This window comes from Trachypithecus francoisi, unplaced genomic scaffold (genome assembly GCF_009764315.1).
Source record: "Trachypithecus francoisi isolate TF-2019V2 unplaced genomic scaffold, Tfra_2.0 Lachesis_group2, whole genome shotgun sequence".
Classification (NCBI taxonomy): domain Eukaryota; kingdom Metazoa; phylum Chordata; class Mammalia; order Primates; family Cercopithecidae; genus Trachypithecus; species Trachypithecus francoisi.
In genome coordinates this window covers 88,765,952-88,783,204 of record NW_022681465.1, presented here as the reverse complement: position 1 = coordinate 88,783,204, position 17,253 = coordinate 88,765,952, and positions in this window count along the sequence as shown.

The window sequence follows — 17,253 nt, the reverse complement described above, 5'->3', positions numbered from 1 at the left end:
AAAGGAAACCACTGAACCTTTTAAAAATAAAACAAGGGACTTAATATGCAACGACCAAGTATACTAAATGTATTCCTGCTCACTAAATAGCTGAGCTGAGCCCACTGAAAACACAGGTGTCCCCTTTATCTCAGACAACAAGATTCAGTGGAACTTAAAAATGAGGTAGAAGAAACACAAGGACCAGCCCAGTGTGGTTTCTTCTACAAAGCAGGCCAGGATAGAGGACAGCATAGCAAGCCTTTCTGAGTGCGCACCCAGGATCATCCCTCCACCTGCCCTGCTTCCCTTCCAGCAAACCCCAGAACAATGCCCTCTCCCTGTCACTACCACTCCCCACATTCGCCCTCACCTACCCAACTGCGGCAGTCTTCCTCACCCTGCCTCCTTGACTGACAGTAAGGACAAATGCAGAATCCCATTTTAATTTAAGAATTTTGTAACAAATTCTATGAGGAAACTGATAAAAGACCTCAAAAATAGGCAACATAGGGAAGTGACAGATGTCCAGAAGTCTTACAGTCTTACCGAGTTCTAACACCTTGGGGTGAGGCGACACCTCAGGGAGGGGCAGGGTAGGAAGAGGTTGGCCAGGTCCTTGCTGTGGGCTCACAGAGGAACAAGCACAAAGAAGAAGACCTTCCTCTCACCATCTTCCCTTCCCTCCTTGGTCATGCTGAGCTTTCAGAATGCTTCTCCTGGGCTGGACGTGGTGGCTCACGCCTGTACTCCTAGCACTTTGGGAGGCCGAGGCAGGTGGATCACCTGAGGTCAGGAGTTCAAGACCAGCCTGACCAATATGCAGAAACCCCATCTCTACTGAAAATACAAAATTAGTCAGGTGTGGTGGCGCATGCCTGTAATCCCGGCTACTCAGGAGGCTGAGGCAGGAGAATTGCTTGAACCCAGTAGGCGGAGGTTGAGATGATGAGCCAAGATAACACCATTGCACTCCAGTCTTGGCAAGAAGACTGAAACTCTGTCCCAAAAAAAAAAAAAAAAAAACCAAGAATGCTTCTTCTGAAGTCCTCATTGTGGTCTTCATGCTTGTGAAACATACTACCTTAAAAAAAAAAAAAAAAACCTACATAAAAAGTTATATTTTTAGAGAATGTTCCCACGGGAAGCAATTGCTCCCCTAACTCCTCCCCGTCATGCAATGGAAACATGCATGTCAGGTTGGCATACTGTGGAAATCCCAAGGACTTAAAGTCTGTAAGATCCAGAACTCACCAGACTTGAGAATTTCTCTGCCCTTTTTAAATTTTATTTCCTTCCCTTACACCCTTCCCTTACAGCCTTCTCTTATGTACTTTTTTTTTTTCTTTCCTGGCTCCAGTCTAGAAAATTATACTTTTCTTCATAAGATATCAACGTGTCTTTTTGAGCCTCCATTCTATACTTAACTTTTACTTCCTCCTGTCCCAGTATTCTTCATCCAGATTCCTATCAGCCACCTCCTCCCATTTTCTACATAACAAAGATGGTATTCCCACCACCAGGGACTCCTGGTCTCCCAGCCCATCAGTGGTGCCATTACAGGGAGACTCCACTCATAACTACATGACTGTGGGAGGGTCTCAGGATTAGCTAAAGACTCTGAATTAGCTAAGAATACTCATGCCCCGTAACACCAATGTAAGTCTGAAATCTCAGAAAGATGGTAAAATCTTTCAAGATTAACTATAGTGGTGGGCAGTTCCAAGACGGCAGAATAGGAACAGTTCCAGCCTCCAGCTCCCAGCATTAGTGACACAGAAGACGGGTGATTTCTGCATTTCCAACTGAGGTACCGGGTTCATCTCACTGGGGCCTGTCGGACAGTGGGTGCAGGACAGTGGGTGCAGCCAACCAAGCGAGAGCTGAAGCAGGGCAAGGCATCACCTCACCCGGGAAGCGCAAGGGGGAAGGGAATTCCCTTTCCTAGCCAAAGGAAACCGTGACACACAACACCTGGAAAATTGGGTCACTCCCACCCTAATACTGTGCTTTACCAAGGGTCTTAGCAAATGGCACATCAGGAGATTATATCTCACGCCTGGCTCTGAGGGTCCCATGCCCAGGGAGCCTCCCTCATTGCTAGCACAGCAGTCTGAGATGTAACTGCAAGGCGGCAGCGAGGCTTGGGGAGGGGCACCCACCATTGCTGAGGCTTAAGTAGTAAACAAAGCCATGGGGAAGCTGGAACTGGCAAGACTAATAAAGAAGAAAAGAGAGAAGAATCAAATAGACCCAATAAAAAATGACAAAGGGGATATAACCACCGACCCCACAGAAATACAAACTACCATCAGAGAATACTATAAACACCTCTACACAAATAAACTAGAAAACCTAGAAGAAATGCATAAATTCCTGGACACATACACTCGCCCAAGACTAAACCAGGAAGAAGTTGAATCCCTGAATAGACCAATAACAGGCTCTGAAATTGAGGCAATAATGAAGAGCCTACCAACCAAAAACAGTCCAGGACCAGATGGATTCACAGTCGAATTCTACCAGAGGTAAAAGGAGGAGTTGGTACCATTCCTTTCGAAACTATTCCAATCAATAGAAAAAGAGGGAATCCTCCCTAACTCATTTTATGAGGCCAACATCATCCGCATACCAAAGCCTGGCAGAGACACTACAAAGAAAGAGAATTTTAGACCAATATCTCTGATGAACATCGATGCAAAAATCCTCAATAAAATACTGGCAAACCGAATCCAGCAGCACATCAAAAAGCTTATCCACCATGATCAAGTGGGCTTCATCCCTGGGATACAAGGCTGGTTCGACATATGCAATATGCAAATCAATAAATGTAATCCAGCATATAAACAGAACCAAAGACAAGAACCACATGATTATCTCAATAGATGCAGAAAAGTCCTTTGACAAAATTCAACAGTGCTTCATGCTAAAAACTCTCAATAAATTTAGTACTGATGGAACATATCTCAAAATAATAAGAGCTATTTATGACAAACCCACAGCCAATATCATACTGAATGGGCAAAAACTGGAAGCATTCCCCTTGAAAACTGGCACAAGACAGGGATGCCCTCTCTCACCACTTCTATTCAACATAGTGTTGGAAGTTCTGGCTAGGGCAATCAGGCAAGAGAAAGAAATCAAGGGTATTCAATTAGGAAAAGAGAAAATCAAATTGTCCCTGTTTGCAGATGACATGATTGTATATTTAGAAAACCCCATCGTCTCAGCCCAAATTCTCCTTAACCTGATAAGCAACTGCAGCAAAGTCTCAGGATACAAAATTAATGTGCAAAAATCACAAGCATCCTTGTACACCAATAACAGACAAACAGAGAGCCAAATCATGAGTGAATTCCCATTCACAATTGCTTCAAAGAGAATAAAATACCTAGAAATCCAACTTACAAGAGATGTGAAGGACCTCTTCAAGGAGAACTACAAACCACTGCTCAGTGAAATAAAAGAGGACACAAACAAATGGAAGAACATTCCATGCTCATGGATAAGAAGAATCAATATTGTGAAAATGGCCATACTGCCCAAGGTAATTTATAGATTCCATGCCATCCCCATGAAGCTACCAATGACTTTCTTCACAGAATTGGAAAAAACTACTTTAAAGTTCATATGGAACAAAAAAAGAGCCTGCATTGTCAAGACAATCCTAAGCCAAAAGAACAAAGCTGGAGGCATCACGCTACCTGACTTCACACTATGCTACAAGGTTACAGTAACCAGAACAGCATGGTACTGGTACCAAAACAGAGATATAGACCAACGGAACAGAACAGAGCCCTCAGAAATAATACCACACATCTGCAGCCATCTGATCTTTGACAAATCTGACAAAAACAAGAAATGGGGAAAGGATTCCCTGTTTAATAAATGGTGCTGGGAAAACAGGCTAGCCATAAGTAGAAAGCTGAAACTGGATGCCTTCCTTACATCTTATACAAAAATTAATTCAAGATGGATTAAGGATTTAAATGTTAGACCTAAAACAATAAAAACCCTAGAATAAAACCTAGGCAATACCATTCAGGACACAGGCATGTGCAAGGACTTCATGTCTAAAACACCAAAAGCAATGGCAACAAAAGCCAACATGGACAAATGGGATCTAATTAAACTAAAGAGCTTTTGCACAGCAAAAGAAACTACCATCAGAGTGAACGGGCAACCTACAGAATGGGAGAAAATTTTTGCAATCTACTCATCTGACAAAGAGCTAACATCCAGAACCTACAAACAACTCAAACACATTTACAAGAAAAAAACAAACAACCCCATCAAAAAGTGGGCAAAGGATACGAACAGACACTTCTCAAAAGAAAACATTTATGCAGCCAACAGACACATGAAAAAATGCTTATCATCATTAGCCATCAGAGAAATGCAAATCAAACCACAATGAGATACTATCTCACACCAGTTAGAATGGTCATCATTAAAAAGTCAGGAAACAACAGGTGCTGGAGAGGATGTGGAGAAATAGGAACACTTTTACACTGTTGGTGGGACTGTAAACTAGTTCAACCATTGTGGAAGACAGTGTGGCAATTCCTCAAGGGTCTAGAACTAGAAATTCCATTTGACCCAGCCATCCCATTCCTGGGTATATACCCAAAGAGTTATAAATCATGCTGCTAAAGAGACACATGCACACATATGTTTATTGTGGCCCTACCTACAATAGCAAAGACTTGGAACCAACCCAAATGTCCATCTGTGACAGACTGGATTAAGAAAATGTGGCACATACACACCATGGAATACTATGCAGCCATAAAAAAGGATGAGTTCATGTCCTTTGTAGGGACATGGATGCAGCTGGAAACCATCATTCTCAGCAAACTATCACAAGAACAGAAAACCAAACACCACATGTTGTCACTCATAGGTGAGAATTGAACAATGAGATCACTTGGACACAGGAAGGGGAGCATCACACACTGGGACTTGTTGTGGGGTGGGGGGAGGGGGGAGGGATAGCATTAGGAGATATACCTAATGTAAATGATGAGTTAATGGGTGCAGCACACCAACATGGCACCTGTATACATATGTAACAAACCTGCACGTTGTGCACATGTACCCTAGAACATAAAGTATAATTTTTTAAAAAGTTAAAAAAAAAAAAGATTAGCTTTGGTTTTAGAGTTTTTGTGTCCAGTGAGTGGATTTGTCTTCCTGGTGTAGAACAAGGAATGGTAATAGCTAACACTTAATAACTCTTCTATATAGCATGCACTGTTCTAAGCATTTTAGATACATTGACTCATTTAAGGATGATACCAACTCTATGAGGTGGTACTATCTAAATTTTATAGAGGAGGAAATTGGGACTCAAAGAGGTCAAGCAATTTGCACATAAATCTCTCAGCAGTAAATGGTAGAACCAGGATTCAAATATGGGCAGTCTGGCTCCAGAGTTTGGTCTCCTAACCCTCATGCCATACTGGCTGCAAGACCTAGGGTAAAAGGGTCTTGGGAAAACTCAACAGATTACCCTTTATGGTAGAAAGAGCAATGATAAGAAAGTTAAAAATCATCTGTAATCCAGAATAGCTGAGTGATGTGGAGCAAAATACTTAACTCTCTTCACTTCAGGTTTTTTATTTATAAAACAGGAAGAATTAAACTAAGTCACAGGATGAATGCGAGGATTAAATAAGAGCAAATAGGTATAAGAGAAAGGCATATTAGTTAGGAATTGTATTCCATTGCTTAATAACAAACGCTGGAAATAAGAGATGTTTCAACAAGATAACAATGTCTTTCACTCACACATATTTCTAAAATGTCCAGAGGTAGGCAGTCCTAGGCAGCTATAGCTCTATAGTGTCATTAGGGATCCAAATACCTATCTTTCTCTACAATTCTGATTAATAGTACATGGCTCCACCCTCAAAGTTGCCTTATGATCCAAAATGACTGTGGCAACTCCAACCATTATGTCTGCTTTCCAAGAGAAATAGGGGGAAGGAATTAAGGAACAGAAAAAGTCTGCCTTAGCTGATGACCTCCCCTATATGTCACTTTCCCAGAATCTTACCCAACAACTTTATACATGTCATTAGTTAGAACTACATCACATGACCACATCTAGCAGCAAAGGAAGCTGGGAAATATGGCCTTATTATTGAGCACACAGCCATCAGAATGAAATCAGGGTCTGGCACTAAATAAAAAGGGGATATGGATATTGGTTAGGCAACAAGCAGTCTCTGGCCATAGAAGGAAGCTAAATTTCATTGAGCATCAACTCCCCGCCGGGCACTTCACATAGGTTTTCTCATTTGATCCTTATAACAATCCAGAAAGATTTAAATGTTATTATTACATTTATAGAGAAAGAAATGAGATCGAAGAGAATAAGCAGCACTGTTCTTCCCACAGGGAAATAGATTTAAATCAGATCTAACTTCAAAACTTGAACTCTATCCCCAACATCATCCAGCCTCCAAAGTTTTCTCTAAGGAAAAGTATTTTGTAAAAGTTCAAGCACCATGTACCAGTATGCCTTTAAGACTTCTGTTGCATTAATACTTAAAATTATGTCTCAGTTACTTTCCTGGAGAAAACAAGGGACCCGCTTCAATTATTTTGTAAAACAGCAGAAACAAAACTGTGTATCATTTCAGTTGGTGGAGTAGGAACAGTCACTGAACATACACATATCCTGGTTACAGATGAGTCCATGTTTTGAAAGCATTTCCTGGCCTTTCTCTCCAACAGTCAGGATAAACAGCAAAGGTCATTCTGCAGAAGGCCAGCTGTCACCCTGAATAATATCTGTCCCTCCCATTTCAACCCCTTTTCTTGCAGCCACAGATTGTTTATATTAAAAAGAAAAGATGATCTTTATGTTTTCTCTCCTCTTGACTCATTTTGAAAGGAGGTATGCCAGAGAACATAAAGGAATTGCATCCAAATCTTACAGCTACATTTGCATCCTGGGTCCATTCCAGAAATCTGAGTGTTAAGAGAGTGAGGAAGTGTAAAGCAAGGAAGGAAACAGAAATGCTTGAACCCCCGTAAACAGGCTCTTCCACACTGTGTTTATTCTCCCTCCTGAAATTCATTTTCCTGCCCCAAGGAGAAGACAATCCCGATTTGCACAAACTAAGAATAAATTGCTTTCTTTGCGCTTTTTTTCTACAATGTGACCCTCAGTGCCTATAAACACACACTTGGATTATAAGAGGCCTTGCTTTGCAGAGCCTTTGAATGGCCAGATACAGAGGCTGAGCATTCAGGCACCCAACATATTATGACTTCTATGGCCTTTTCAAGTGACCCAGAATACTTGTTCCCTCCAGCCCCCACCAGCAACATTTCTTTTGGAAGTCCAAGTCATTTATGCCACTTTTAAGATACCACAAATTACCTATGAGTATTCTTTCCTGAGAGCTGGTTTTGATTTGATAGAAAAGAGAAAATGGAAACAACACAATGGGGACAACACAAGGTTGGAAAAAGACAACCTGGTGGCTTCAAGATGAACTTTCTTACAAGTTTTTCTAATGGATTAATGTAGCAAAAAAAAAAAAAACTTTTATACACTTCTCACAGCTTCTCTGAAGAGAAGAGACTTTTGATGTCTTAAGAAAATGGCACAAAAAAGAGTGGGGGAGGCGAGGTATTTTCAAAGTATAGAATGCATGAGGGTGGTGGGGGGTAAAGGTGGTAGATGAGACATGAGAGAATAAGCATCTGACAATTGAGAAGAAACTTCTGGGAGGCAAGAGGGAGAATTGCAAGGAGACCTAAGGCTCCCCATCCACCCGCTACACAGCATCTCCTAGACCTGGCACTAAATCACAGCTTTTCTCAAGGGTGAATTTGTACTAGGAGCTACTTGGACTCCTAGCAGTGAGATGAGGGCAAAATTTAACACAAGGAAATACAAGAGGGAGTCACTTCAGGTCGGTAACATAGAGGAAATAGATTGGTTGGACTCGTTCTACCTATATTGGAAGCTCATCAGTGGGGTTTGTGTGTTTTCTGCAGCAGGTGAGAGTCAGCCCTGAAAGATGATGGGAAGTCAGAATGGAAAGACCTAACAAGTTTTCTACAAATGTATCAAAGGTACAAAGGAACAGTATTCTCAATGCACCTTTGATATATTTCAGTGTTGTCCTAAGACCCCAAGTAAGAGGGGTTCTGCCTTAGATACCCATCTGTGCTTATGACCATTTTCTATCAGGCAAGGAGCCTGCACAGCCAAGGTGCACTCACATCCCCCTTCTATACCACTCTGTGCATCCTGAAGACCCTGGAATTTCTTGCCCAAACATCCCAAGCCTGCTTCCAGGTCTTATGTGGGCTTCCTCCCAGATCCGACCTCCTAAGAATAAACTACACAGCTGGTGTGTGCCACTTAACCCCAAGAGGCAGCTGTTTGGAGGAGGAGTGGATAGAACTGGAATGTGGGCACACAAGGCCCATTCAGGTGCTGATTGGAGTTGATTCCAAGAAGGGAAATGAGTGGGTCGGGTCCAAGACCCGTTCTCCCACACTACACCACTGCAGTACTCCATAGAGATTTTGAGAAGTCACAATTTAAATCTGACTTTCCAGTTTATTACTAAGATATGTTTATAGTTTATTTAACATCTTGCAGCCTGACTTACAACTTTCAATATTTAGACATAGGGTACATAGGCTTCCATTTGAACTCTTTCCCTAGACCTCTCAAGTTTGAAGATGGGTCCACTGTGTTTCACGAAAATCTCTCCACTTCACGGTGAGGAGATCACTAGACCCAAAGGCAGGATATAGGGGAGTCTGTCTAGGTTCTGTCACTAGTAGTCAGTGTGCCTGGGGGCGTCATGCAAACTCCCTGGCTTCAGAGTCCCCTTAAGGCTATTGAGCTAGAAGTTTCAGTAAGCTCCTCAGTGAACAAGGAAATCTAGGGCATAATTCACCAACAGGGAGATGGAGCAAGCAAGGGTTTTGCCAACTTTAAGGTACAACCAGAATGAATGCAGAAAGAATTCCAATATCCTGCTTTTGTGCTGTACCTTTTCCATTGAAAGAACCATTTTGAACAGACGTCTGAATCATAAGAAGGAAATACTCCCACAGACCTACAGCTATGGAAATTCTTGTACTCTCGACCCACATGATCACATTTTTCTGTGATTAGTACAAGGTTTCTCAGATAGGTGTTGTTTGCATTATAGAAATCGTTCCAAAATCAATAAGAAGTGTTATACCTTATCTCTCTCCAGATGGGAAAAACAATAAAGAATGTTGTAAACCATGCCTGGGAGACTGAGAAGTGCATACACTCATGTCAAAAACAAAGTGACCACAGCCCAGGACACAGCATTCATCAGACTTCACTTAGAAGCCAGTTCTTCCAGAGGAACCAGCCCAGAGAAACCGCATTACAGAAAGATAAGACTAAGAAATGATTTTGTTTTCCTTGCCACATTCTTCCACCCCAAATAGGAAAGAACATCAGGAAGTTAAGATCCCATTAAAATTTATGGGAGTCTATGGTTTCCATGGGAGAACAAGCTTGATTTTATTTGAGTTATACTATAAATCTCTCATCTTTAAGTTGGAAGAAGTGCATACAACAAAATATGGCAGAGAAGCCACAGCCCAAAGCATAGACATAAATTATATCAAATGAGGATAAAAGATAACTACTCAGGTGGCAATAACGTGAAGGGTGGTGTTATAGTCAGTAGAAATCAAAGACACATAACTCATTGCAATAGGCATGGTCCAGACTACAATGATGGCATTAGGAATAGAAGGATGAAATGTAACATGAGAGGGAAAAAGTCAATGTTGTATTTGGGAAAAGGAAAAGGATGAACTCAAAATTATTATAAACAATGACCTCAAGTGAGTAAAAGAATGATGCCACCAACAGAAATGAAGAAGTCTGAGAGGGACCAGGAAAAATCCATTTAGTCATAAGTTTAAGGTGGCAACTGGGCATCAAAGTGGAGCTGTCCAGTAGGCATCTGCAAATTTGAGGCTGAAGCTGAGAAAAGAGGACATAGTTTGAGCTGTGGATTGGAAGTCATTCAAAATTGATGTCAGAGATGAAGCCACAAAAGCAACTATATGCTAAGAGGAAAAAGTTAATAGAGCCTAAAGAACTATGGGTTAAGAACACTTTTATGGAGTGCAAACAATAAAATGGAGCCAGAAGAAACAAAAAAAGAAAGAAAGAGAGAGAGAGAAAATGGTACCTGGAGAGCTAGAAAGAGAACCAGATCAGGACAGTTATGGAGAAGAAAATTTCAAGAACAAGAGTGCAGCCAGATTTAGGTTAAGGAGAAAGAAACCTGAGAAAGTGTATGGGCATCATTTAGAGGAGAAGTCAGGGCTAATGCCAGGATGACACATTAAGGATAAGAGCAGAGAAATTATCAATAACAAGTGTGCACTACTCTTTTGAGAAGTTTGGCACAAAAGGGATAATAGCAAGGGATAAGCAGCAGGGGATACAGGAGCATGATTTTAAGAAGGGAACACCAACCAAGTACCTAGTATACAGAGGTGGTGGGTCACTGAGGCCGTTCTTACTCCAGGAATGCCTGAGTGAGTGGGTTCCACCACAGTCACTGGGCAAGTGCCAAATGACCCCCGTTGTAGTCCAATCCTGCTTCCCTGCTATCAGAGCTGATTAGACTTGAGTGTCTGGAATGTGCCTGGATTTTCTCAGAGAAAGGAGCAATAGAAACACAAGACACTGTGATAAGCCACACATGCATATGAAACAAAAGTTGTCTGGAGTGATTCCAAAGGTAAAGGTTGATCTTTATGGGAAATGACTCAAATATCCCCATGGACCTATTAAAATAGGGATTTCACAGACTTGAGTACAATAGGCTATCATTATGGATTTGAGACACAGGAAACTTAATTATGACCACAGCTCTGCCATTTTCTTTGGAAGACTCAGGACAAGCTCCTCAACTTCTGAGTTTTAATTTTCTTAACGGAAAAAAGAAATAATACCTCCCTGACCTATCACACAGTGTGTTGGGAGATAAAGATACTTTATAAATTACAGAGGTCTCCACAAACCGGTATTTTGCTTCTTTTGTGGTACTACTGAAACAAATAAAATTGTATCCCTACTGATTTCATAAACTTGAAATGTAAATTTGAAGCCTTCTGTATCATCAAAAAGTTCCATCAAAGTTGTGTTAAAGTCTACCATCTGAAACATGTAAGGTGGGTTGGGGGAAGCATTTACCTAGCGAGTCTCTCTACCCTTAAGACTGGTGATGCAAAGTTTTTATGTATTTCTCGTAAAGTCTTACTTTCAGGGACTTCAGTGAAGGTAAAGGAAACCAGAGTTCTCCTCACTGATTGGGGACTTTAAAATTTTTTAAGTTTTGTTTCAAACTATTGGAAAAAATGATTTTTCATTTCATATTTTTTGTGGTTAGTGAATTGACCATCAAGGGACTAATTCAATCCAGCCGTTGCGTTTTATGAGTTTATTTGAATTTCCCAACTGAATTATAGCTTCTTAATTCAGTTTTTTTCCATTTAAATATTGGTCTTATAATACATTTCCATAGAAAACAATCTGGTCTCTTTATGGGAGCATTTGGTGGCCAAAAATAGAAAAATAAATAACTTTTTTCGTTCAAAGAATTGGCAGTTTTTGTTTCTACAAAAGAGAGAGAAAGAGAAAGATGGAGAAATTAGATAGGGTTCAGGTAGGACTAAATACCTAGATGTGAAGACTAAAAGTATTAATTGATTCTTAAAATTTTAAGTAGAGAATAGTTAAGATTGAAAAGAAATAATGAGTTTTCTTCAAGTATAAGAAGGGCCTCATTTCTAATGGAATACCAGTGATATTTTTTTTTCAGTTAAGGGCCAAATATATGTCTCAGCAATTTGGCAGTGTCAAGAACGGAGAAGGTTTTCAATGAATATATGTCAAATGAGAGCATTTTTTAAGTGCCTTAAATTACACCATAAGGAATTGAAGTTATATATGAAGAATAATTCCCTGAATTGAACAGCAAAGTTACCACAGGGTGGAGTGAATCTCCTGGACATACTATGGTGTCTAGGCACCTCACTGGGCAATTAAATATTTGGCTGTATTCTTAACTCCTTAACGTGGTTTGCTTGCAGTTCTTCCTAAAGATAAAACATTTCTAGACAACCTTCCCAGACCATTCATTTCTGGGATTCCATAAAGTATCCAAAATTGAAGGTGAAGGAGATAAGGGAAAGTGAAGCAATTGAACCAGAAGGATATTCTTCCCATAGAGAATGCTTTGGTTCATAAACCTACCTTTTTAGGTGAGTTGGGATGCTTTGAACAAATTTTTTTATAGTGCCTTCAAAATTCAAAATTCAGTAGCATTGTCAGACTTGGTATAAGGCCCTATTTGCTTCACTGGACAGAGAAAGGACTATAAGTTGTCTGTATTTAACCTTCTTCTCTATGATATACCTCAGCTAGCTATCAGATGCATTTATTGAGTCTCTACTATGTGTGAATTACTCGCATATTATTCTCAAAATAACTCTGCAAAATTCATAAATGCAGGTAATTTACTTCAGAACACGTAGGTATTAACTAGCAGAATCTGGATTTATATCCAAATATGCCTGGTTCAAGATTCATGTTAAGCACCTCTTCATTAGTATGGCTATTTCTATATAACAAGAAAATCAAAGAAGATGGTTTGTATCACCGCTTCCTGCTCCTTCCACATGAAAGAAAACTGATTTCAAGTGATTCCCTGGGTCTCTGGGTGATGGAGTCAGCTCTCTGCGAGTTGGACTGTGATCTCAATGGCCAGTATTGCAAAGCCCCACACACCATTGACACAAAGAGTTAAGAGGGCCCCCTCCCTCTGGCAACCACACTCCAGACCAGTCCCAAAGAAAGGGTCATCACCTCCTAATCTGGTCATTTTGCTCCACAAAGTGTTTGCTTCTGGCCCCATGGATAGCCCATGTTTCTATTGGAGACTTAATAGGATGACCTCGCAATTGTGTTTGCTGAGTCTGGATGTATTTGCCGCCTGATATTCCACCTTTGTCCATATGCCTGAAGGCTTCAGTAGTAGGAGGTATTTACAAATCTAATAAATAATTATATGCGATATTTACTGAGACCCATTCCTAGTACGTCAGTTCTCATTAAAATCTAGAGGGAAAAAGTGCTGATTCTTTTCCCGGAGCACTACATCACATGCTGTAAAGTATTTTCTTATTAGGCAAAACAGACAAATGGTTTTCGGCTTTTTAAAGACCCTTTCCCGTGACTCAAATAAAGCCCTCCTGATATAGAAACTCTTTGAAGATTTCTTTGCCACTTGTTGGTTATGAGTGCCTCTCCTGTCGTAGGTTTGAGCCAAGGCTAATAAGGCTGAAATACCAAAGGAAAACCCTTTTTAGTGGAGTACGTCATCTTTCCAATTACAATTGGGAAACTCACATTTGAACATTTGCTTTTGAGACTTTTCTGCCTGATTTCACAAGGTGAAGGTCCATGTTTGCCCCTAGATTGGCTTTTGTTTCCAAAGTGACTTTTATTCCATTCAAAATATACCTGCTGTGCCCCTCCTTTTGTCTGTTTTCATAATGAGAAGTTGCTTAAGAAAATGTGAAAACAAATTATTGTCTAATAATATCTTGTACTGTGCTTTCTGAAGTTTACAGAGCATTTTCACAAACATTACCTTATTTAATTTTTGTATTATTCTTGCAAAAACTCAGTGAGGTAAGTAACATTATAATGGTTTTCCAGATAAGAAAACTGAGGCTCAAATAATTCTAATTTTGTGCCCAAGATCACACAACACTGTCAAGAGTCAAATCTAGTTTTTGGTAGAAACTGCCAATTGTCCCCTTATATGTCCTCTCCCTTTCTTCTTTTAATAACAGAATGCTCAACTTTTAGCTGGTCATATTACCAGGAAAAAAGACGACATTTCCCAGCCCTTATTATGGGTAGGTATGACTATATCACTGAGTTTTATCCAATAACATTCTAAAGAAAGAAGCATATGCAGCCTCCAGGAAAGGCCTTTGGGAGGTACCATGCCCTTCTTTACTCCTTTCTTCTTACGACTAGCTAGAATGTGGACATGATGGCAGGAGCAGGAGCAGCCATCTTGGACTACAAGGTACACAGCAGAGCAACAAGGTAGAAGGAACTTGGGATCTGCAATGATATAAAGTAACCAAACCACCTGGACTTCCTACATGGTGACATTAAAGTGAGAAAGAAATACAAAAGAGAAATTAAAGAGAAAATACCTACTTTGTTTAAGCTACAATTATTTTAATTTTACTAATGTCAACAATTGAACCTGACTTTAACTGATAGTTAAGACTCAACTGATAAATAATTTCAGTCCTTCTCTACAAGATGATGGAGATAAATGACTGAAGAGAGAAATGATCTGACTAGACTATATGGCTTTTTTGCAAATGACTTAGAACACCAGCTGCTATGGGAAAACCAGGTGACTTCTGAGGGGTTTGACACAATCACCTGACCAATTAATATATGGAAACTCATTTTTCTATATTTGTCTTCTTGGATGGAAGAGCAACGATATTAACATCCAACCTCTTAAATGTCAACCTTAACCAACTAGCAATCCCAGTGTAAAGAAATCGTGGAGGTGGTCAGGCACCATGGTTCACGCCTATAAGCCCAGCACTTTAAGGGTTCAAAGTGACAGGGTTATTTGAGCCCGGGAGTTGGAGACCAGCCTGGGCAACATGGTGAGACCTCATTTCTGTAAAAAATTTAAAAAAGAAAAAAAAAGAAAACATAGAGGTGAGAGTTTCATCTCTGATGTGATGCCTTGGAGAATGTGCTGTCTTCCAAACACCAAAAGCCTAGTTCTGATACTAAATCACGCATGAAAGACCACATCTGAAACCCAAGACGTGGATAGGGTGGTCCTGCCATGCATCGGTGCAGCCCAGTGAGGGGCTTCCCTTGCCTTCTGTCCATAGTCTGGGCTGGGGGTCGGCCTGCCAAATCCCAGCAGGCACTGATGGAGACCAGGAAAACAAGACAACCTCAACAGGCCTGAACTAGAGAACACGCCCCTAAAAAGCCAAATTCCAAGGCACAGCCTGCTCTGAGACCAGGCCTCTGTGCCAAAGAGCTGGAGGAAATTTGGCAAAGAACTGAGAACTCCAGATGGGAAGCATGAGAGGGGAGCAGACACTTCTCCACACTTGTCAAAACCCTCTAAATCACAGGCCATAGCAGCGTGCATAACCACCTACCCACAAAGCTGAAGCACCCTTCTGAAGGTGGGTGCTTAGACAGGGCTATAAGCCCTGATCACGACCCAGCTACCCGAAGCCCCTCTTTGCTCAAGTGGGAGCCAAGGGCTTAGAGAAGGTGAAGGACTTGCCTACAGTCATGCAGATTGTTAAAGGAAGTGCTAAGACCACCAGGGCTCAGCCCTATGCCCACTCCACCCTCCACTACCTAGCCCTCCATCTCACACTCCACTCCTCAGCCTCAGAGTGGTAAAGCTTTTGAAGCAATTGCCTAAACTCGCTCTTGCATCACTTCATCCAATACAATTTAAATGAAAAAAAAAAAGATACATGCACACGTATGTTCATTGCATCTCTATTCACAATAGCAAAGACATGAAATCAACCCAAATGCCTATCAATGATAGACTAGATAAAGAAATTGTGGTACATATACTGTGCAGCCATAAGAAGGAATGAGATCATGTCTTTTGCAGGGGCATGGACAGAGCTGGAAATCATTATCCTCAGCAAATTAACACAGGAACAGAAAACCAAACACCACATGTTCTCACTTAGAAATGGGAGCTGAACAATGAGAACACTTGGACACAGGGAGGGGAACATCACACACTGGGGCCTTTTGGGGGGTGGGGGGAGGGAGAGCATCAGAATAAATAGTTAATGCATGTAAGGTTTAATACCTAGGTGATGGGTTGACAGGTGCAGCAAACCACCATGGCACACGTTTACCTATGTAACAAACCTGCACGGCCTGCACATGTATCCCTGAACTTAAAATTAAATTAAATTTTATAAAAAAGGAAAAAGGTGAGTGAGGCTCACATTGCTTTACCTGGAGTGCTCTTCCCTGTGCCTAGCACTTCTCTCTTCATGCAGCCCCTCCTGTCTGGGAGTTTAGTCATGTTCTCTCCCCGGAAGCCATTATGATTTCTCAGAGTGTGTTAAATGCATCTTCTCTGGGCTCCCACAGACGTTGTGCCTGTCGCAATCTCAAATTTGATTCTGTTATATTAAGATGATCTGTTTGCTTAAGTATCTTCCCCATCAAGATTTAAACTCACCGGGTGCAGCGGCTTATGCCTGTAATCCCAGCACTTTGGCAGGCAAGGCAAGTGGAACACCTAAGGTCAGGAGTTCCAGACCAACCCGACCAACATGGTAAAACCCTGTCCCTATTAAAAATACTAAATTAGCCAGGAGTGATGGTGCATGCCTGCAATCCAAGCTACTTGGGAGGCTGAGGCATGAGAATCACTTGAACCCGGGAGGCGGAGGTTGTGATGAGCCGAGATAGCGTCATGGAAGTCTAGCCTGGGCAACAAGAACAAAACTCCATCTCAAAAAAAAAAAAAAAAGTTTAACCTCTATGAAGGCGAAAACTCTTAGTTATTCATCTCTGACTCCAACAATCTGTTCTATCTACATCTTTCACTCATATCATGTAATTCAATTCTCACAACAACCTTATTGTCCCAATTCCACAAATGAGAAGACTGAGGCACAAAGAGGCTCCGGACCTTGCCTAAATTACACAACTAAGCTATCCAAGCAGCAGAGATGGGATTTAAACCCAAGCAGTGGAACTCCTGAGAGCTTCTAATCACTTTGCTGTACTGTTTCTTCTCTATCAGATTGTTTCATGCTCATATCTCAATTAAAAACCTGTGGAGACTTTGTGGAGGGACTTCATCAATGGAGGAAAAGAGTTGCTTTGTCATAGCATTTCCAGACCTAAAATGCAAGGCTGCTGTAACAGATGCTGTCCATGTCCTGCCCACAACCCTGGGATCATTCAATGTGCTCAAGTGACTCCCCGGTGCCATATCTATATTTCCTGCTTCAGGAATTTATTTTTTCCAGAAGCCTGCTCTGCCCCTGTGCAGCAGGCCAAAGTACCAGGGAGTTAGCACTTTTTGGGAGCAGCCCTCACCCAATGGCTCTAGGGCATTGGTGTGTAGATGTCCTGGCTCCCTTGCCCTTTGGCTGGGATCATCCTGAGGTGGGGGT